Here is a 21,940-nt window from a genome sequence, read left to right on the forward strand (position 1 = left end):
GTCTGAGACCATAGTGAAGGAATAGAGGGGGATTATGTCTGTATATTATTCACAAATGTCTTCTCATGATTCTCTGAATTCTAGGGAGATTAGTTTAATTCTGGTTTTGTGGTGGTAGAACTGGCTGTTTTCCGGGATCTGATGCAGCCTAGGGTGAAGCTAGGAGAGCCAGCTCAGGCCTGGATGAGTCCAAAGTGGAGGATGTTAAAGAGGCTGAAACTGGCCCCATCCAGGATGGCTTCGACAGAAACTTCTGGCAGAGTTGGGGGTAGGAATAATGGGTCTAGTTCTGGGCCTGAAGTCAGGAAGACTCATCTTCCTGAGTTCAAATCTGTCCTCAGACACTTACTACCTGTGTGACCTTGAACAAGTCACTTAACCCTGTTTGCTTCAGTTTCCTCATCTGTAAAATGAGCTGGAGAGGAAAGGCAAACCACTGCAGTATCTTTGCCAAGAAAACTCCAAATGGGGTCACAAAGAGTTGGACACCACTGAAACAACTGAATAACAACAGCAAGATAAGTGAAAAATCACCCTCCCATCAGTTTGTTTGCATTAGGCCCAGCACTGGCAAGCACTCCATCATTATGGTGCCTATGTGTAATTCTACCACACCTCCCCAGGCACAGCTGGGCGTGTGTACCATTGTCTGTTATCTTCCTTTATGTGTATTCCCCAGGCTGTTTGCCTTTGTATGTAAATACATCAAGTTATCCTAGTCTTACATCTTCTCCTTTTTACTTCCTTTACAACCTGGCCATACTTGTGACTCTTCCTTAGAATTTAAGCATCATCAACAATTAATCAACCAAATATTTATTAATTAACTTAAAATGTTCCTTAGAATTTAAGCATCAACAATCAATCAACCAAATATTTATTAATTAACTTAAAATGTTCCTTAGAATTTAAGCATCATCAGCAATTAATCAACCAAATATTTATTAATTAACTTAAAAATTAACTTAAAATGTATCAGGCACTGTGCTAAGCTTTGGGGTTACAAAGAAGAAGTAAAAACAATTCCTGCCCTCAGGGAACTTACATTCTGATAGGAGAGATGAGATGTCTCAGTTGAACATACAAGTTAACTACCAAATAGGTGCGTCATGATTCTATTCATTTTATCGGCAGAAACATATAAAAAAAATAGAAACTTCTCCCAAATAAATTGATCCAGGATGCAGCTGTCAGATGGAATTTAGGCATATAAATGCAAAAAAATCTTAGGATATATGCTTAGAGAAAACAGTTGACAAGAGCCATATACATCAGTGGAAAATGGTAGAGCTGGTTTATGTAAATTATTCTTAACCCATCTGCCACTTGGGTGAGTTCTTCTGATTCATTCTCCTTGTTTTAGGAGATATCTCTTATATATCTTCTTGGATCTCCAACAGTTCTCATAAAACAGCACTTTGATTAGCTAAGTGCAACTAAATCAGAAACATGTAGGCTTGGCAACACTTAGGTTCACAGGATGATTGAGCTGCGAGGGCGAAATGGGGTGGGCAGAGTAATGCCAAGCTAAACAATATGATCAGCTCCATACATGACTTTGTTGTAAACCTAATGGGTACTTGGACTCAGGCTCCCCATCTTTAAGACTGAAACACATCCACCCCCAGAGGCAGAGGCTATCTACACAAGGGCAGTGTACCATGGTGTTTGCTTTCAAAGCCATCATCATTTCCTCTATCCCATGCTCATGTTTACATACCCAAAGAAAAGAGAATTAAGGAGCAAAATACTCTCTTACATTGGCATCCACGTCTTCATGGCTGAGGGAGCTACATTTTAGCAACTTTTTAGATCAATTCTGGATGTACTTCTTGGGCTGGGAGAGTACAGTCAACAGGAAAGAAGTCATGGAAAGGCAGGCAGACTGTTGGGTCTACCAAAGAGTTTATAGGGTTTAGAGTTAAAAAAGGAACCTTGAAAATCACCTAGTCCAACCCCTTAATTTTACAGAGGAGGAAATTAGAGCTCAGAATAGAGAAAGATCATATAGCGAGTAATTAATGAAACTAGCATTTGAACCCAGATCTTCTGACTTGAAAAGTTAGGGGCATAAATCTGGTTTCATATAGTTGATTGTTTTTCCTATGGTTCAATTTAACTGCTGACCCTTTTATAGGCCCAGTATTGAGGGATTGTTTTGATCTACTCTACTTTGAACAGATTAGGTCATCCTCAATCCCGAGAGCTTCTATTTTCCAATAATAAAGGGCTTAACCTTTTCTTTTTTTTGCCTGCATCAGGGACTTTTTGGCAGTCTGGCAAAAGCTATGAACTCTTTCTCAGAATTTTTTTTTTTGCTTTTTGATGAGGCAGTCAGGGTTAAGTGACTTGACCAGGGTCACACAGCTAGTAAGTGTCATGTGTCTGATTTGAACTTAGGTGCTCCTGACTCCAAGACTGGAGCTCTATATACTGTGCCAAGTAGCTGCCCCAGAAAAATATTTTTAAATGCATAAAATACATAGAATTACAAAGGAAACTGATTTTATTGAAATACAGTGATTACTATATGTACATATGCATACATGCATATACTATACATACACATATACATGTATGTACATATATGCACACATGCACATATATACCACATACACACATATATACTACATACATACATACACATATACATACACACACATACCTACATATACAACCTGATGGACCCCAGATTAAGGACCTCTCCTCCAAAGTGACTCTTGAGGTTCAGTTCTGATGTTGAAGCACTTTCCCATTCAGCTCTCATCTTTCTCATATCCTGGGAGGCACTGCTTCCTAGGGTCTGACTGCAGCAGTGTCAGTGTTGGGAGGGGAGGTAGCCCATTCTCTCTCTTGTTTGATGGTCGAGCTACCTTGCCCTGTTCTGGGTTCTGCCTACTTCTCCCTAACCCAGGCATAGACACAAGCTGTTAGATTGCAGGGCACGAGAGGAATGCTGGACCACTGAGGAAAGGAAGTTTGGGACAAAGCCCCAACTACCCTACCCTTGTTACAGCCCTGCCACTGAATTTTAAGCCTAAAAGAAGGTGGTTAACTTGGGAACAACCTTTCTTTAGATCTGAGTGGCATATTCTCATCAAATATGACAGAATTTTTAAATTTGATCTGATTGGATTGAAAAATACTTTTTTTTTGTACTTAAGGAGAGAGGCAAGGTCCACATAAACAGAAATGATCTTCGTTGAGATACAAAATGGAGCCCAACTTCATCTTTGCTAATGGAACAAACTTCTCAAATCCTTTTTCCTTTGTTCCCTCGTCAACTTGCTGAATTCAGCTCACAGCAGTATTATAAAGTTTAATTTCGTAGCATCTGCTCGGGAAATCAAAATGCCAAATGCTTCCCTATTACCATATTGATCCATTTCCCTCTAGAACCGTGCAGGGGAATTAGGATTGAGACATCCATATATTATATTAATTTAGCTTGCAAGTGCCCTTTTGATTCTTTCTTTGTGAGTTACTGGCTTTCATGACTGTTGTTGTAAATGCCAGTGATTTCTTTGCTCTGATTTCCAGTGACTTGTTGGGTTATCTAATCAACCTATTTAACTAAAATTTGATAATAGGGGAAATACCCAAAGTGATACAGTCTCTACATATTTTGTAACAAAAAACATTATTCTGGGTGAGGCTGGATTCATATAGAAATGGAATAGGCGTGGTATTCTTCAAGGGACAGTGGGGAAGCCCTATCCCCACCCCTGGAAATATATTCCTCACGGATACTTTACTTGCTCGGTGTTTTACATGTAGACTATGCTCAGTTAGTATTTAGTAGCACTTTCTAAAATTCTGGTGCAATTTCTGATGAAATGCTAACCACTACTAATTTTTCCTGGTGAACATTTCCTTCTTTCTTTGCAAATTCTTTGTAAATGCATTTGGGAAAGGCAATACATATTAATCCTTCATACTGAAGTCTGAATGAATGTGTTTGATGGATTGCCTTCCTGCTGGAGTCAAGACAGCATGGTGGAGTAGAAACACTTTGGACAGGAATTTGAGTCTTGAATTTGTTATGTATTACCTGTGTGGCCTTGGACAAATCATCTAACCTCTGTAGCCCTCAGTTGTTCATCTGTAAAGATTGGAGAGGTGGACTAAATGACCTTCAAGGTCCTTTCTAGCCTATGTGTATCAAATAGGAGGGTAAGAAGGCGTTGATTGGGCACGACCCTGTTTTTTTCCTTCTCTCCCTCCTCACCATTATTCTCTTCAAAAACCAAGAAGACTTTTTAGGATGTTGTGACACTTCCTAGCTTACTGGCTTCCTTCAAATCTCAGCTAAAATCTCACCTTCTGCAAGATGCCTCTCCTGGTCCTTCTTAATGCTAGCTTCTTTCCTCTATTGATTACCTCCGAGCTATCCTCTTAATATCTGATTTGTACATAGTTGTTTAAATGCTGTCTTCCCCATTCGATTGTGAGCCCCTTGAGGTCAGGGACTGTCTTTATATCCCAAGTGCTCAGCACATTCCCTGCGCGCAGTAGTCACTTAATCAATACTTATTGACTTGACGCTGAAATTTGGGAAAGGGCACTAACACAAGTTATAAGGAGGCACTTGTGTGGCATAAGGAGAAAGAGAACTTGCTTCAGAGCATCCAACGACCTGGGTTCAGCTCCTGAGTCCAGTTAGCCCCTTGATTCTGGACCAGCAGAATCTCCATGAGTATCAATGTCTTCATTTGTAAGATGGGGAGAATAAAAGTTTCCTTAAAACAACCCCAGGAAATAGATATGAGGGGTCAGTGCCTCCTAAAGCATTGCCTAAACGAGAGGTGATGAGCATTCATAGCCTTTCCTATTACTTGTTTCCACTCTTAATTAATTAAGGTCTCAGCAATGCCTCTTTTTGGACCGAGGTCAAAAACACTCTCAGCATCCTTTCCTCCCCTCTGGCAGCAGCTCTGATTTTGGACCTCCTAGTCTCCAGGGATCTGCAGGTCTCTGGTTCCAGGAGCTCTCTGCTGAATCCTAGCTCAAATCCATAAGCATTCCATCTGATCTAGGCCCTTTCAGGGTGTCTCACCAATTGGAAAACGTGCAGAACATACCATGTGCCCCTTCTGTCAGTGGCTAGACAAGGTCTGAGGGAGCTGTGGTCTTCTAGGGCCATCTCCATTTGTAACTTGGAGCTGTCTCATTGGAATTTGGTTGGGATTCTCATCACCCTCTCTTCTGTCAGTCTATTAGCAAGCATTTATTGAAACACCTGCTACGTGCCAGACACTGTGCTGTGAATACTAAAATGCAATGCTACTTGACCCCAAGAAGGTTACATTCCATGGGAGGAAACAATAAACCAGCATAAAGATGTAGCTCAAATATATTCACAGTAAACACAAGGTAATTCCAAGGGGGAGGTGTGAGGAACCAGGGTGGGATGAGGTCAAGAAAGGCCACCTATTAGAGATGTCTTTGGCTCTGAGCTTTGATCTGGAGATTTGAGGAGGTGGAGATAGAGAGGCAGTACCTTATAATAATCACAAGACAAAAGCACGGAGATGGTGTGTGAAGAACAGTAAGCCAGCTAGTTTGACTGGATAGAGATTGTAGGAAGGATTGTAACATACAAGAAGCTTGGAAAGGCGGTATGGACCCAGGTGTTGAAGTCTTTTCAATACCTAACAGAGGAATTTGTTGGCAGATGAAAAATATTGGGGGTAGCATGCTTCCCAACAGCCAGGTAAAAATCGTAGCTGGGTTTTTGGCATTTAAAGAGGGCAATTTATGTGGGCATTTTGCAATTGTAATAAATACAAGTTAATATGCTATGGATTGGAGGTACTGGAAAGATTTGACCTACAGAAGGTACTCATACATATGGCTTTTAGGGGGTAGCGATGGGGGAATGTATTTTTTAATAGTAAGAGTTAATATTAGAGAGTTAACACAACGGATAATGGAGTTGGCATGCAAACAAAAATCTTGACATGTTAGAATATTGCAACAAATAAAAATAGAGGAAATTTAATAGTAATAAATGTAGTCTCATACTTAAGTTGAAAAAAATGACTTGAGTCAAAAACAGAGCAGATGTAGTTAGATAAAATTTTTCTTAGAAAGGGATCAGGGTTTTAGTGGACAGCAAGGTCAGTATGAATCAATAGTGTTTTATGGCTGCCCCAAAAGCTAATGCTAGTACACATCCCATTAAAAAAGGCAGAGCTTTGAAGAATTGGGAGGGATAAGGAACAAGTCCTGTGGTTTACCACTTGGACCAGGTCACATCTGGTTTATTGTGTTCAGTTTTAGTTACTACATTTAATAAAAGTTATTGATTATTTGGAGACCATCCAGTGGGGGGCATCCTGGAGAGTGAAGGGGCTAGAGACCCTGCTATATGAGAATCAGTTGAAGGAACTAGTAGGTTAAAAAGCTTCCTAACAACCCGAGCTGCGAACAAGGGCTGTGTAGACAGAGATTGGCTTTCCTTCCTTGGAGGTCTTCATGGATAGTCTTATTGATGGACCTCTGGTCAAGTCTGGGATGGTCCAATGGGGCTGAACTCCATTCACTCTTGTTAAGGTATGGGTTGAACTAGAAGACCTCTAGACTTCCTTCTCCTTCTTAAGTTCAATAATCTTATAAAGTCAGTTGTATTTTGGGAATAGAAATCCTAGATTTTACGTTGAGCTCTGCCTCTGATGGACATTAAACATGTCCATCAGATTTGGCCTCACACACTCATTGGCTGTGTCACTCAGGCCTGTCTGCCTCAGTTTCCTCATCTTTAAAATGTCCCAGAGAAGGAAATGGAAGGAAAACCATTCCAGTATCTTTGCCAGGAAGACTCCAAATAGGGTCATGAAGCGTCAGACATGACCAAAACAACTGAACAGCAACACCCACAATAACAAATAGAGTGTAAGCTCTTGGAGGGCAAAGACCTGTCACGGTTGTGTTTTTCCATTTTGTCCAACATCAAACACAGTGCCTGGCATACACAATGTGCATGTATACACATATGTATACACACATGGGCATGCATGCACGTACATACACACAAACATACAATATGTGCATGCACATTAAATTCATATTGCCTCTTTTTGTATCCCCGGTGCTTAGCACAATGCCCAGCATATAGTAGGCCCTTAATAAATGTTTCTTGATTGCTTGATTGATACGTATCTGCACGTGCATATACATGTGTATGTCTTTGTTCTGACCTATTTTTTCATCAGTATAGGGAACTCCAAGTGAGCAAACTCTCTCTACCAATGTAATACCTACCCACTGGACCACCAATCACTGGTGCTTCTGCAAATGGGTCTTAGAGATTTGTTGGGAGTGCTGAGGGATTAAGTGATTTACCGAATACATGTCAGAGATGGGTTGCCAAGCAAGGTATTCCTTCCCTTTACTTACGATTCCTCGCTGCCCCTTCCTTGGTTCAAGGTAGGCCTCTTGATAAGTGTTTGCCATTACATTAAATTAGAAAACTAGAGAAAAGCTCTTTCATCACTCTTCACTTATGATTTTTTTTTTGCAACCTTGAAATGAACTAGGACATTGGATTGCAACTTCCATTGTTATCGCCAGCCATATTTCTTATCAGTCTACTGTTGCTGCTCCTCATAAAGGCCACGCCCAATACAAAGGCTTCTTAGAAGCATCCACAGACACCCTGCCCTGGGCTCTAGGATATTGAAAGGGAAGTGTGATCAGACGGAGCTGTGGGCATGGCATCACAATGCCCAGAAATGGTCAGCTCCAGCCCACTGTGGCTTGGCAACAAGAAGCATCATGTAGGGTGTGGGAAGGCGGGCAGGGAGGGACACTCTATGCCAGGGGTGAGGGCAGAGACCCCCTGAGTCTGAGTGAGACAGAGACCTGTTGAGGCTTTACAAGCTATACTCTTTGCAGAATTTATTTTTCATTTTTTAGAGGAAGAAGCAACCGTTTGTGAGTTTGGCTTGGCAGTGAGTATCTGGATAATCTTTCGTTTGGATGTGGGGACCTTACTATTTATTGCCCTGCCAAGACTGTGATCTTTGGGGGCACTGCCTGCTGCTGGGAACTCAACTTGGTTCCAAAGATTTGTTCTTTCCTCTTCAACTAAGCATGTTTTGCTAAACCATTTCCCCATCTGTTGGCCTCTACCTATTTATTTTCCATTTGTATTTCAGTTACTTCTTTCTTTATTGGTCCAATCTTATTTCCATGACGGCTCCATCAGGATTAAGAGAGCTGGGAAAGGATAATCGGATCATAGATGTAGAGCCTTTAGGCCTTTAGGACCCCAAGGGTCATCTAATCCAAACCTTTTGTTTTATGGATGAGGAGACTGAAACCCAGGGAAGCTTGTCTTGACACAGAGAGAGGAAGTGTCAGGGGCGGGATTTGAACCTAAGTCCTCTGATGTGAGAGCCAGAGCTCTTCACATTGTACTATGCTGCTTGTCTGTCTAGAGAGGTGAGATCACCAAGCCAGGTCTGTTCCCATCCCCATTGCTAAGGTCAAAGTCATTCCTAAAGAGAGTTGCTCATGTTACAGTATAATCATGGGGATGTCATAGAGGACTTCTTGCTTGGAAATGGAAATCCATGCTGCTGGTTGATCTAGTAAAAAAAAAAATAATCCCCTTAAGAGCAGAAACTTTCATTTTTGTCTTTGTGCTCTTAGGATCTTGCCCAGGGTCTTAGCGCCTGATAGATGCTCATGAAATGGGATTGGATTGAATTGACAAGGGGAAGCCAAGGCACCAACAACATACTTAGTGCATTGTAGGTGTTTATCAAGTGATGGTTGAATGAATGAACTTTACTGGCTCCACAGCTTTGGCAAGGACTGACTGGCCCGGCTTCTCCTGACTATTTATCTCTGAGAGCAAAGGACTTTCTCATTATGCATATAATCCCCAGTGCTTGGATATGAGCCAATCTTGGTGACGTTTTTATTAATATCTGGCATAATGAAATAGAAAGCATGCTCATCGAATTTGTGAGTGACACAACATTGGGCAGAGGTTTTATTATTGCATAGAAAGGGACTCAAATGTTAAAAGGCCTGCCAAGCGTCAAAAGTGGGCAGTTATAAAAGGAAGATTAATTGGGACAGTTTTTCAAGTTCATGTGATTCACTTGGCTATGAGAAATAGATATAAATACACATGTGATAGGGGAGGACTGTCTTTAACCTGAGAAAAGTTCTGTGTGGAGGGATGATATTTGTAATGTGCTTTAAGAACCAAAGAATGGTGGTAGAAAAATGGACAGTTTTGGGGTCTTGGGATCATAGATTTATAACTTACATATCTTACCTCTTTATCTGTCATAGGTTATCTGTCTAGGCTAACCTCTCCACCCCATTTTACAAATAAGAAACTGAAGCCTTCGAGAGGTTTAAATGACTTGCCAAAGGTCACATAGTAAAGGATAAAGCAAGGATTCAAACATAAAAATATTAAGAACATAAATTGTACAAGAGATCACTAGTATAATTATAATAAAAATAACAAAAAATGTAAGTTGTACCAACAGATCCTGGGTATAAAAAATTATGAAAACATAAATTGCACTGAGAGATTCCTAGTGTATATATAATAAAAAATAGCAGAAACATAAATTGCACCAAGAGATTCCTGGTGTAAATATAATAAAAATAATGAAAACCTAAATTGCACCAAGAGATCCCTGGTGTAAATATAATAAAAAATAACAAAAACATAAATTGTACAAGAGATCCCTAGTATAAATATAATAAAAAATAATAAAAATAAAAGTTGTGCCAAGAGATCCTTGGTATAAAGAAACAATGAAAACCTAAATTGCACCAAGAGATCCCTAGTATGAGAGAAGCAAGGACAGAGGAGAGCAGAGAGAACCATGGGAAGCAGAGGTGAGAGGAAGACAGGTGACTGATGAAGAAGAGCTCTGGGCAGAGATGCATGAGCCCTAAAGAGTTCTAGGTCATAGGATGATGTACTTAAAGCTAGATGGGGCCTTAGAAGCCATCTAGTCCAATTTTACAGATGGCCCAGTAAGGCTATATGACTTGCCCTAAGTCACAAAGATTGTAAATAGCAGAGCTAGGAAGGAAACAAACATTTATTAAGTTATCTACTGTGTGTCAGGCACTGTGTTAAGTGCTTTACTAATACCTTATTTGATATCCACAATAATCTTAGAAGGCAGGTGCTATTATTATCTTGATTTTACAGTTGTGGAAACTGAGGCACAGAGAGGTTGATTGACTTGCCCAGGGTCACACAGCCAGGAAGTGTCTAGAGTTGAACTTGGCTCTTGCTGATTCTAAGCCAAGTGCTCTGTGTGCTGCACCACCTAGCTGACCCAAGCCCTCTGCTTCCAAACCCAGCACATTTACCATTGGACCAGGATCCTAGTATTTTTGTCAGATGTCTTGCTTACCCAGTCTCTGCATCAGTTGGGCATGGACCCCTAATCAGCTCCATATACGTGCCTTCTAGAGTTGTCACCAGGAGAGCCCAGTTATAGGCTACTGCCATGCTTCAAAGGAGGAAAAGATCAAGAACCTAGATGGTTCTTGGTTCTAGTGGAGTTTCTTCAGATTTGTTGATTTTCCTTCCTTGTCCTCCACCTTCTCTGCCCTCTGCCCTCCACTACCCTATTTCCTATTTCACACAATAGTCAACTGTTGCTGTTTTGGCTTCCATTTCTGGGGTTATATCTTATAACTTGATTTTCTTTACTTTGTGACTTCTAGCTCTTGCTACTGGTTGTACCAATGGGTTGATTAATTGCCGCAACTTTCTTGGGCCTTCTGGATCTAATTCCTGGGCTTTGGTCTTAGTTGAGGTTAACAGCCTTCACATTGTCTCATCTCATTACAGTTGGGGTAGAGAGGCCACAAGAATAATGCAGAAAGACCCAAGGGAGAATTATGAATCATAAGAAATAGAAAAAGGAGGAATAAAGAAGGGTAAGAGTGTTAGCCACAATAACAATTCTGAAGACCCCAACTTTTAAGTAGAGTTGCTATAATTTTTATATGGTACCGTGAAAATATTGTTGCAACATAGTCTGCAGATGATCCAGAATAAGCATTTGTTCTGATCTGCATATGTGTTTCAGCAAACATTTATTAACCTACCATGTGCCAGGTGTTCTGCTCTGCAGGCACCTGGGATACATTGGGGCCATCTTTCCACTGGCTGCAGAAGAGAAAGTGAGGCTGGTGACTTTGCACAGCCCTCCCTCACTTAAATCCAATTCACTTGCAAGTCATGGTATCACTTTCTTGATATCATGGTCCTCTTCAAGAGCAAAGGACGAACAACGAGAACAACGACAACCTGGGATATAAAGACAAAAATGACAATTTCCCTTACCCTCAAGGAGGTGACGTTCTGCTGGCTGTTCAAATGGGACAATATGGTTGTGTTTCATTTTAAAACACTCTCGGTGTGTGAAAACTTGGGTATTACTAAAAAATCAGAACTAAGGGCCCATTTTTCACTGCATGAAAGCATTTACCAAAGAAAATTTTCTTTAACTAACAAGCTGGGTTAGAACTTTAAAATAATTAAATTATAAGTTGAGTTAGCAGCTTTTCAAAAACACATCAGGTAAAAGAGAAAACAAGGCAAGAAAGACAGGCAGCTCACACTTTGGAATAGATCCCAATTAATAGTAAGAAACTATTCATTGTAAGAAATTCATAGTGAGTAAGGCAAATAGAGCAGGGTCACACAGCTACCAATGAATAATTAGAAACTATTAACTGGACATGCAGAGTATTAGAGCTGGGAGGGATTCAAGAAAACTTAGGCTTAACTTTCCTATGTCATAGTTGAGGTCCTTTATACTGAGCTCCAAAGATGGCATGCCCTTTATCCAAGACCACAAGTGAGTTGGTGGCAAAGTAAGGACCCAGATTTCCTGATCTAGGGTTTTTTCCATTATACCAGGTTCTCTTTTTTGAACACAGGAGTATGTAAGTAATCATCCTCCTTGGAGGATTGCTGGATCAGGTGCAGAGAAGAAGTCATTGTGCTAGCTGGTTTTTAATAGGTTGAATGTAAGGCTCCCAGGGACGACAGGCCAAATTCCCTTTATGACTCTAGACCAGGAGTTCTAAATGTTTTTTGTCATGGACTCCTTCGGCAGTGTAGTGAAGCCTATGAACCCCTCTTAATTTTTTTTTTAAATTTATAATTGAATGAAATGCTAAATTTCATTATTCAGTTCAGTCATTTTTCAGTTGTGTCCAACTCTTTGTGACCCTATTTGGAATTTTCTTGGCAAAGATACTGGAGTGTTTTGCCATTTCCTTCTCTCGGAAGGAAAATAGATGAGGAAACTGTGGCAAATAGAGTCAAGTGACTTGCCCAGGGTCGCACAGCTAGTAAGTGTCTGAAGCCAGATTTGAACTCAGGAAGATGAGTCTCCCCACTTCCAGGCCTGGTGCTCTATCCATTGTGCCACCTAGCTGCCAATTTTCATTGAGAGGTTAGGAAAAACAAAGATGTAATTATTTTTCCTATCCAAGTTTATGGACATCCTTAAATCTATTCATGTGCCCTTTAGGGGTCTAGGGACCCAAGGATAGGAACTCCTGCTCTAGATTGAGTTCTCTGACCTGAGAAATCATCAAAACTGAGAGTAAGCTGGTCTGCCATCACAGACCACAGAGAGGGAGAGTCCATGCAACTGTGAAAACCAATGAGTAGGTTTCCAAGACTCCATGGCCAGGTATGAAAGGAAATGCCCATGCCTCAGGAAGGGCCACTGCTCAGATGTATCCAAACAGAACCCCACACCTTGTTATCTCAAGTTAACTTGATAACTCATTAAATTGATCAAGGATTCTTCTGATCAACTCCCTTTACAAATATAAACTCCTTCATGAAATCATTCAGTTGGAGGGTGGTGGAAAATAATGAGCGCCTTGAAAAACATAGCAAGATGCAGTGGAGAAAGAAGACAAGTTTAAAGAAATCTTGGCAAGGGGACCACCTAAGCAAAATATTCCTGAGGGCATTTAAGGATGAAACCTGGAAGAAGACAGCAAACAGATGGAAAAAAACCTATGAAAATGTTTACAAAAATTTATTTTTCCCCATCAAGGACAGTTAATCATTTGGACTTTGGTATTTAAACCCTGGATGTGTTCAAGGACAAGGAAAAGATGCTGAAGACAATACAGGATAAAAAATTTAAAAAGCATCTGGTTTAGACCAAGCATAGAGAGATGGAGGAGGACTATGCCAGAAGCAACACACACAGTTGAAGGGCATTGAGAGAGATATTTCCAAGGAATGTGAAAGAGAGGAGTATATCAAAGGTGTGGGGGGAAAATCTCAGAAGTTATTGCTACCAAAAAACAGAGAACAAGAGACTGCCAATGACTCCTAAATGTGTTCCTCATTTCCAAGCTGTCCACAACTTTGAAGGTATCTTTAGTGAGGGTATTAGAAAAGGATAAGATGCTTTTGCAAGTGATATTCCATAGTGGATGCGCCATATTTACCAACATGCAACTTATTGAAAGGTATAGAGAATATGAAATCTCATTTGCTGGCTACTAAACTGCTTTTGATTCTGTAGAATTAACCTTCTGCCTTAAAGTCTGCTTTCTAAAATGTTGTTTTCTGTGCATGTGCTAACATAGGCCTACACAGAGCCTGGGCTGGGTGTGGCATTTCACTTATGCTTACATTACCATTGGCTCTTCCCTTGAGGCCTATGGATGTCAAAGTTGTCCATGATTCTTTGAAAGATACAGCAAAAGAGATAATTTGGTCTGTCTCTGATGATTTAAGTAAAGGGAGGCATAAAACAGATACTTATGCTCCCCCAAATTGCTTATTACCACTGTCATGGAGGATGTCCAAGGCATAGACCAAGTCGAAGAGAGATTTGCTATAGAGTCTGTGTTTGTGTGAATGTTTCTGTTTGCAGACATTGTGCTGGTTATGTTAAACCCCAGACTTTTGCAAAACTTCCTAGGCGACGTCCATAGTTACTCTAAAGAATTTGTTCTAACTATTTGTATAGGGTATACATGCATACACACACACACACACACACACACACACACACATATATACACATACACACATATATTCACATAGAGCATATACAGTCAGCTAGGTGGTGCTGTGGATAGAGGACTGGGCCTGGAGTGAGGAAGACTCATCTTCCTGAGTTCAAATATGGCCTTAGACTCTAAGGCCTTTGTATCTAAGGCCTTTTAAAATTGAAAGGATTTGTTCTGGAAAATTTGGATTCAGGCAAAAGGCTGCTCTTAAGGATCTAGAAGGCCACATATGGCCTCAAAGCCACAGGTTCCCCACCCCTACCTTAGACACTTATTAGTTGTGTGTCCCTGGGCAAGTCACTTAACCCTATTTGCCTCAGTTTTCTCATCTTTAAAATGAGCTGGAGAAGGAAATGGCAAACCACTTCAGTATCTTTGCCAAGAGAATCCCAAATGGGCTCACAAAGAGTTGAATATGACTAAATCAGCTGAACAGCAATTCATATAAGAAAAAAAAAGTGCTTGAGGAATGTTTATTGTCTAGATTACAATATGCATTTGGATGCAAACCTATAGAACGTGTCCATCAGTACGTATATCTGAGGTGGACACTGCCTATGGAAAATGAGCTGGGTCCAGAATTGAACAGAAGAAAAAAGAGTGGACTGAATTGCCTGTGGGAAATTGCACAATTCTTTAATGAACCCAAACTTCTTCCCAAAGCAGAGTTCCATCTTTTAACATCACTCTTCCAAAGATATGTTATGGCTGTGAATACTTCAGTCTCTGAAGAATTGAAACTCAGCATCACCCAAAGGGCAGTGAAAAGGGACAAAGCGGGCATTACCAGGCTGCTGCAGATTTTCCACAACGAATGAACCAGGATAAGGGGTATAAGGAATGCTATCAGAGAGATACATGTCTGGGAATAAAAGAGTAGGTTCATCATGTAAACAGTATGAAAGATGAGCAGCCTTGGTGCTCTATGGATACACAATTCAATGTCAAGAGAATGTGAGGAAGGCTTACAGCACATTGGCAAAGTTTGGGGGAGACTTGGTCAGAAGCTCAGAACATGGGCAAGGGTAGATTGGTCATGATTTGCATCGTTGGAGGGAAACCCTCCACATTGAGATCACAGGTCCATTGGAGGATTAACTATGGAACGCTTTATGTTTAGCTGTTTTATTACAAAAATTTACACAATTACAAAAAAAAATGAAAATTCTTCATTTTGATTAGGATATCTAAAAAGAACACTGGGTTGTTGTTTGGTTGGGGGACTCAAGGCATTTACCATTACCTGGTGGCAGCATATACCCGTTTCAGGATAGGAATTTAAGGGAAAAACAGTTTTGAGTACTGAATTTCTCAACTTACAAATTCCAGGTAATGATAGATACTCCATTACTTTTGGTTCTCTTCTTCTGAAAAGAAGGATATTGGTGGATCCTTATTTCCTGTACCGAAGACAAATTGTTCTTTCCATTTGGGTTCTAAGAGGAAGTGAGGGGCTCATGGCCAGATTTTGCCCAAAGCAATTTTTGAAACAGAAATTGCCCAGTATGCCAAAAGCTCCTAATGCAGTGTCCCAACCAAGCTGAGCCTAAGGATGGTTCTGTTAGCTTTCATTGGTTATTGTTCATGTGTTGTAGACAGGGTGCTTTCTGCAGGTTAATAAAAGAGGAGACTAACATATAAAGGTTAAAGGGTAAATCAGTATAATGACTTAATCTATGAAGGGAAGAAAACAGATAGAAAGTTAACTTGAAGATTGTAGTGTGCCATCAGCTGTAGATGGCATTGTCGGTATAAAGGAGATATAATTAAAGGCAGAAGGGAAGGAGACTAAAGGAAGGACGAGATCAGTTTTATGAGAGAAAGGGTGATAAAGTTGATTTTCTGGAGTATGAAGTGGTCCAAAGATCCAGCTCTCTTTTAATCAAGTAGCTGATAATCTGATGCCTTTGTGCTGAAGAAATGAGTTACAAGCAAGTCTAACCTTCTGTTCTTGCTGCCTTAAGAAATAAAGGTTCTGGTTATATAGGCAGCTAGGGATGAATTTAGAAGTGGAAATTAGGAAATCAATAAGGCACCATTATCACTACCACTACTATCATCAATTTTTTCCTTTGTTCAGTTTCTTCCTCCCTTTGCCTGAGTGCCTACTGCAAGATTCAGTCCTTAACCTTCTTACTGTTCTTTTTGGAAATCTAATGCCCTGTCATGACTTCAGCTGTCTTCACTAGTGGGATAATTGTTAAATTTGTGTCTCTGGCCTCTACTTATTCCTGATCTCTAGTCTTGGGCTGAGAGGTGTAGGTACAAATCTTGTTTCAGGCACCTACTACCTGTGTAAACATGGGCAAGTTTTTAATATTCATCTAGCCTTGGTTTTCTTATCCAAAAAATCTGCTTAGCTAACTTTGGAGGGGCTCGTCATGAAATTGGCCTCTAGGTCATGGCTTTGTTGACCACAGTGGTTCTCAAACATCATTGACCAGACTATAGAGTGGTTGTGATCTACATGAAGGGAGTACTGATGCCAGCAAAAACCATGGATCATTGAAAGGGTATTCTTGCTCATGGGTTCATGACATTGGGAGGCAGAAGGGCCCTCAATGACCCTTTTAGGAAGGAGGAGAAATTTTTATTTTATTATATACACTTACAGTTAGATTTTCTTGCCAGAGGTAACTAGGTGATGTGCAGTCAGGAAGATCTGAGTTCAAATCCAGCTAGCTATACTGTCTCTGGGTAAGTAATTTAAGCTCTGTTTTCCTCAACTGTAAAATGAGAATAACAATGACACATCCCAGGGTTGTTATGAAGATCAAATGAGATCATATTTTGTGAAGTGTTTAACAGAGTGCCTGGCACACAGTAGGCAATATGTAAGTGCAATCTACTATTTTTCCATTCTTTTGACCTTTTCTTTTTCCTTGAATCATGTGCAGGATTTAATATTCCCATAACATTTTGCTAGGTCTCATTTTTAATTGCCTTGTACCATTCCATGGTGTTTAACGTTATTTATTTTTTCTTTATCTGTACTGTCACGCTATCTAGATCTTCAGTCTTTTCCTTGAGGGAAGGGCGCCGTCCTGTATAACTTGGTGTCCATAATGTTTTACACATAGTAAATGCTCAGCAAATATTTATTGATATTGAGCAGTTGTCTGTGTCATGGAAGCTTTCTGTGAGTCATGAGGTACCGGTTGGAGAAGAGACAGAACACACCGAGTATTGCAGAGAAGGATTAATTATGAGGAAAGAGCGAAATCTGAGCCTCTGGTGGCAGCCGAGGTGAGAAAGGAATAACAGGACCTCACAGTTTAGAAAATGAAAAATTTTTGGTCATAGAGCCATAAGAAGAGGCTGAATAAGAATGGGGAGATCTCATTCCAGAACCCTGTTGTTGGCTGGGTGAGGATGAAGAATGATGAAGAATGCCCTCTCAGTGACCAGTAGATGTCTGCAATCTATCTGTATCTTGCAACGAGGATATTATAGTAGAAGTTGTGTCTGGGATGCAAGAAGGGAGTTGAGCCGGGCAGCAAGGTGGCGCAGTAGATAGAACCCCAGCCCTAGAGTCCTGGGGACCTGAGTTCAGATCTGCCCTCAGACAGTAACTGGATGTGTGACCCCAGGCAATTCACTTAACTCTGATTGCCTCCCTCACAAAAGGACGGGGAGAGGATTAGACCAGGATAAATCCAGGAAGGAATGGGGGTGGTAAAAGAGAGGAGTTTGAGTCATGGGTTCAGATCTTCCCTCTGCCCTTTTACCCATTCTGTGATATTGGGCAGATTAGTTTACTGCTCTAGTCTTCCTTCATCTGTAAAATAAAAAAAGTTGGACTGGATGATCCCAAAGATACCTAGCTCCAAATCTGTGATGCTATGGTGAGCCCATGCAGCTTGCATGCATCATAGGAGGGTGTAAAATGTATATAATGTGCTGCTTAGCTTTCATAAAGTGTTCCTGCTATCAGCTATGTAGCATCTTAGAGCCCATCGGCTCACTGGTCTGTGACCGCGTGAGCAATGACCAGTAAAGGCTCTGAACTGTCCCACTGGTTTGGTCATGCCACATATTGTCGCTGGTGGTGGCAGTCTTAAGTCTTCTCCTTTGAAACTACTGAAAATAAAAAGAGGATGGACTTTTGTGTAATTTCAGGAACTGGAAATACACAGAGTGAGTTCTGCTGGTATAAATCACAGTCAGATGGTAGAGAAAAGCCCTGGCTGAAGTGTGGTTGTACAGAGGATCCCTCATTCCCTTCATCCTCCTCCTGCTCAACTATGGGGAGAAAAAAAGACTTTCTTTATGATGAGGGACTACTGGTAAATAATTTCTTATTTGGGGGATGAACCATCTGGGAAAGCAAAGCGTGGGTCTCAGCATGGGGGCTCTTCATTAGGCAGCAGCCAAGAGCAACCTTGAGAAGAGTGAAGAAGAGTGAGACTAAAAAGGAAGCTTTGCTGGCCCTGTGTTGGGGAATTTGGACCAGAGCTGTCTCCTCATCGCCATTTTGGACCATCATGCTGAGAATCATATTTTGTTCCTTTATGCAGAAAACCTTTAGGAGTTAAGCTTCCAATCTCTAGCTCTTTGCTCTGTGTGTGTGTGTGTGTGTGTGTGTGTGTGTGTGTGTGTGTGTGTGTGTGGTGGGGGTGAAGGGTAAATAGCAAGAGCTAGATTTGGAGGAGAAACTGAAACCAATTCAAACAAGATTCCATTAACTAATTAAGGGAGCATTGGAAGCTGGTCTGAGGCTCACAATCCCTCCTTTTCTCCTTTCCACTGGCACTCCAAGAATCAGATCACCTGGGGAAAGGCGATTTAAAAAATACCAGATGGTCTGTGCGATGCTCCAGCTGCAGAGAATAACTCCCAGTCAGGCAATCTGCCTTTCGGTCGGAACCCTCTAAAAGTACACTGCCCATTCGTCATGCTTCTCCAATTGCAGCCTTCTGGATAGCCTCTTTCTGCCTTGTCTGACTCTTCCTTTCCAGTTTTTATCATCCCCCCTCCATGAGCTAATGGAGTAACATCTCTTCATTGGCTATAAATCCATTGAGGAACCCTATATAAAATATGGTTTTATGAAGGAAAATTGGAAAACATCTGTTTTTTTTACCCATAAGATTCAGTGTTCACTTGTCTCATATGACGACGTGACTGCTTGTGCATGTGTGAAAAAGAAAAGAGACAGGAAGGGGGGGAGAGAAAAAGAGGCAAGTATCAGAGGGAGAAAGTGTATTTGTGTGTGTGTGTGTGTGTGTGTGTGTGTGTGTGTGCATGTGTGTGTGTGCATGCGTGCGCGCGGCCAAGTGGAAAACTGGGGACTCTGTGTGGGGGGAAAGTTGGCCCTTCACTCCAACTTAGAGAGAACCCTGGAGGGATTCTCAGGGAGAACCAAAGCCTTGCTGACATGTGTGACCTTGATAGGATGGCCAGGGAGTGGGCGTGTACCTGAGCAGTATCCTGGGGGTCACTGTGTCACTCGGGTCAAGATTATCTCTGCAGATAGCAGTAAAGCTGAAAGGACAGCAGGCTTCAGATTGCTACTCAGTCCTTCCTCGCTTCAGGCTCTTACATCTGGGGACCAGCTCACTGTGGGGAGGTGAGGGAAGATGGAGGTTGTACATGAAGCCCTGAACTGCTGGCTGACTGCCCCTGGGTGCATGCATATGTGAGTGTGTGTGTGTGTGTGTGTGTGTGTGTGTGTGTGCGCGCACATTGAGCGCACATCTTCTTCAATATGCATGCCTTGCCTAATCTACTATATGATGGAATTGATGAATTTTAAAATCTTTTATGTTGCATGAGTCATCTGCAGAATATTGGGTTGAAAGACAATTGAAGAAGGAGGCATTTGTTCATGGCATTTTTTTTTTTGGTACATGCTTAGTGCCTCTGGAAACCAAAACGCAAATTCATACAAATGAGAAAATTGCTAGCATTTTGAAAAACAAGAACAGGACAAAACTTTGGCTGAGCTTTTTCTCCCTCTCCCCTCCCCTCTTCTATCTCTTGTTCTTCTGTTATCTACCTAGCATGTGAGTAAGGCTCTCTCTGACTGGGCCTCAGTTCCCTCAGCTGTAAAACGAGGAGGTTGGAACCTAGACAGCTTCAGAGGGCTCCTATGGGTCCCTGAATCTAAGATCCTATAATTCCCAGTGAAGTCTGTCTTACTCGGGTCGTGAGAAGATTACTTCACAAAAGTCGGTGTTTGAATAGAAATTCTGTTAAAGGTCAGGGCCCCGGGACTGTCCTAGAAGGCTCTTGTCCAGTTTGTCCTGGTGCTGATATACAGAGGTATAATAACAACAACAATAATAAAAGCATCTATTTTGTTCAGTTGTTCCAGTCGTGTCTGACTCTTCATGACCCCAGTATTTGGGGTTTTCTTGGCAGATACTAGAGTGGTTTGCCATTTCCTTCTGTAGCTCATTTTACAGATGAGGAAACTGAGGCAAACAGGGTTAAGTGACTTACCCAGGGTCACACAGCTAGTAAATGTCTGAGAGTGGATTTGAATTCAGGTTTTCTTGATTCCAGGTCTAGTGCTCGATCCACTTTGCCAGTGGTTGCCTCTACAATTTGTGAATCATTGTCTTCATAGTGTATAACACATGTTGGGGGTGTATGTGTGGGGGAGCAACTTGAAGTTATCTCTGTTAAAGAAAAGAAATGCTCACTGAGATGTGTGAGGATCACTGGAAGACCATCACCCTTTGCAGCTATAGAAGGGTTCAGATGATGATTGGGGGTAGGGAGTGAAGCAGGGGAAATGGGGTGTTTCTTGTTAGTTGCCCATCTTTGTGACCTCAGATATGCTGCTTTATCAGCTTTTAATTTTTTTGTCATTTTGGAAAAAAATATTAATACTTCTTCATAGGAGCAAAGAATCATAGATTAAGAGATGGAAAGAAATTGGAGTTGATCTAGTGCAGCTTCCTAATTTTACATTTAAGGAAACTGATGCCCAGAGAAGTTAAACATTAGTCCAAGGTCACACAGGTAGGAAGTGGAAGGGCTATCCCCATCTCACCGAGGCTGGAAATCCGTGGGCTATTCTGCACCTAATCCTACTGTTCACCATCGTGGTAGCTTCAACCTGCTCTGTTTCCAGGCTAATCCTATCCCCCTCTCCTGAGGCAAACTGGTTGTCCCTTCCCATCCTGGAATTCCCCATATTAATGCTGACCTTAGTAGAGACCCCTAAGCGTGATAGCGCACTGCTATTTAGGACTTCTGAGATCAAGAGACCAGCCAGCCTCAACATCCTTGATCGCTGGGATTACAGGTACACACCCCCACCTCTGGTTTCTTCTTTAGTTCCAAACATACCCCTCTTCCTTCCCTTTCCTAGCAGACCATCCCTTAGGAACAAGCAATAAAAGAGAAAGACGAAAAGAAAGTGGTTCAGAAAAACTCACCAGTCTAACAACCTTATCCAGTGTCATATTCATTATTCCACAGCTAGTCCCCCACCTTTTCAAAGAAGGGATGAAGGTTTCAGATTCAATTTGAGAAGTAAATAAAGTAAAGAAGACTGATGTTTTCTTAGAAAAACTGTGAAGATCTGGAGGATTCCCCCGTCTCTTGTTTTATTGGGGGCAATCTTCAGGCTACTAAAGTATGTGATTATGGGCCAGTATAGACAAAAATCTGGGCCGAGCCTTCAGGCACAGGTCTTTGATGCCAGACTTGCAGTGGGACAGAGAGGTGAGAATCAAAGAGAGGGGATGCCCGGCCTGGGAAGTATGATCTAGTAGAAAGGAGAACTGTTTTCGAATCCTGACTCTGAGGTTTACCTGCTGTGTGATCATAGGCATATCCCGTTACCTCTCTGTGACTCAGTCTCTTCTTTTGTAAAATAGGAAAAATTATACTTGTATTACTTACTTCACAAGGATATTGGGGAAAAAAGGCTTCA

The 21,940-nt window shown here is 41.3% G+C and overlaps 1 protein-coding gene across 1 annotated transcript in view; it reads left to right on the forward strand.

Annotated features, from left to right (window-relative positions):
- Positions 1-21,940, forward strand: part of HPSE2 (heparanase 2 (inactive)) — a 730,238-nt gene that overhangs the window by 140,964 nt on the left and 567,334 nt on the right. The gene's annotated exons all lie outside the window — the stretch shown is intronic.

This window comes from Phascolarctos cinereus, unplaced genomic scaffold (genome assembly GCF_003287225.1).
Source record: "Phascolarctos cinereus isolate Bilbo 61053 unplaced genomic scaffold, phaCin_HiC Scaffold_3;HRSCAF=262, whole genome shotgun sequence".
In the NCBI taxonomy this organism is placed as follows: domain Eukaryota; kingdom Metazoa; phylum Chordata; class Mammalia; order Diprotodontia; family Phascolarctidae; genus Phascolarctos; species Phascolarctos cinereus.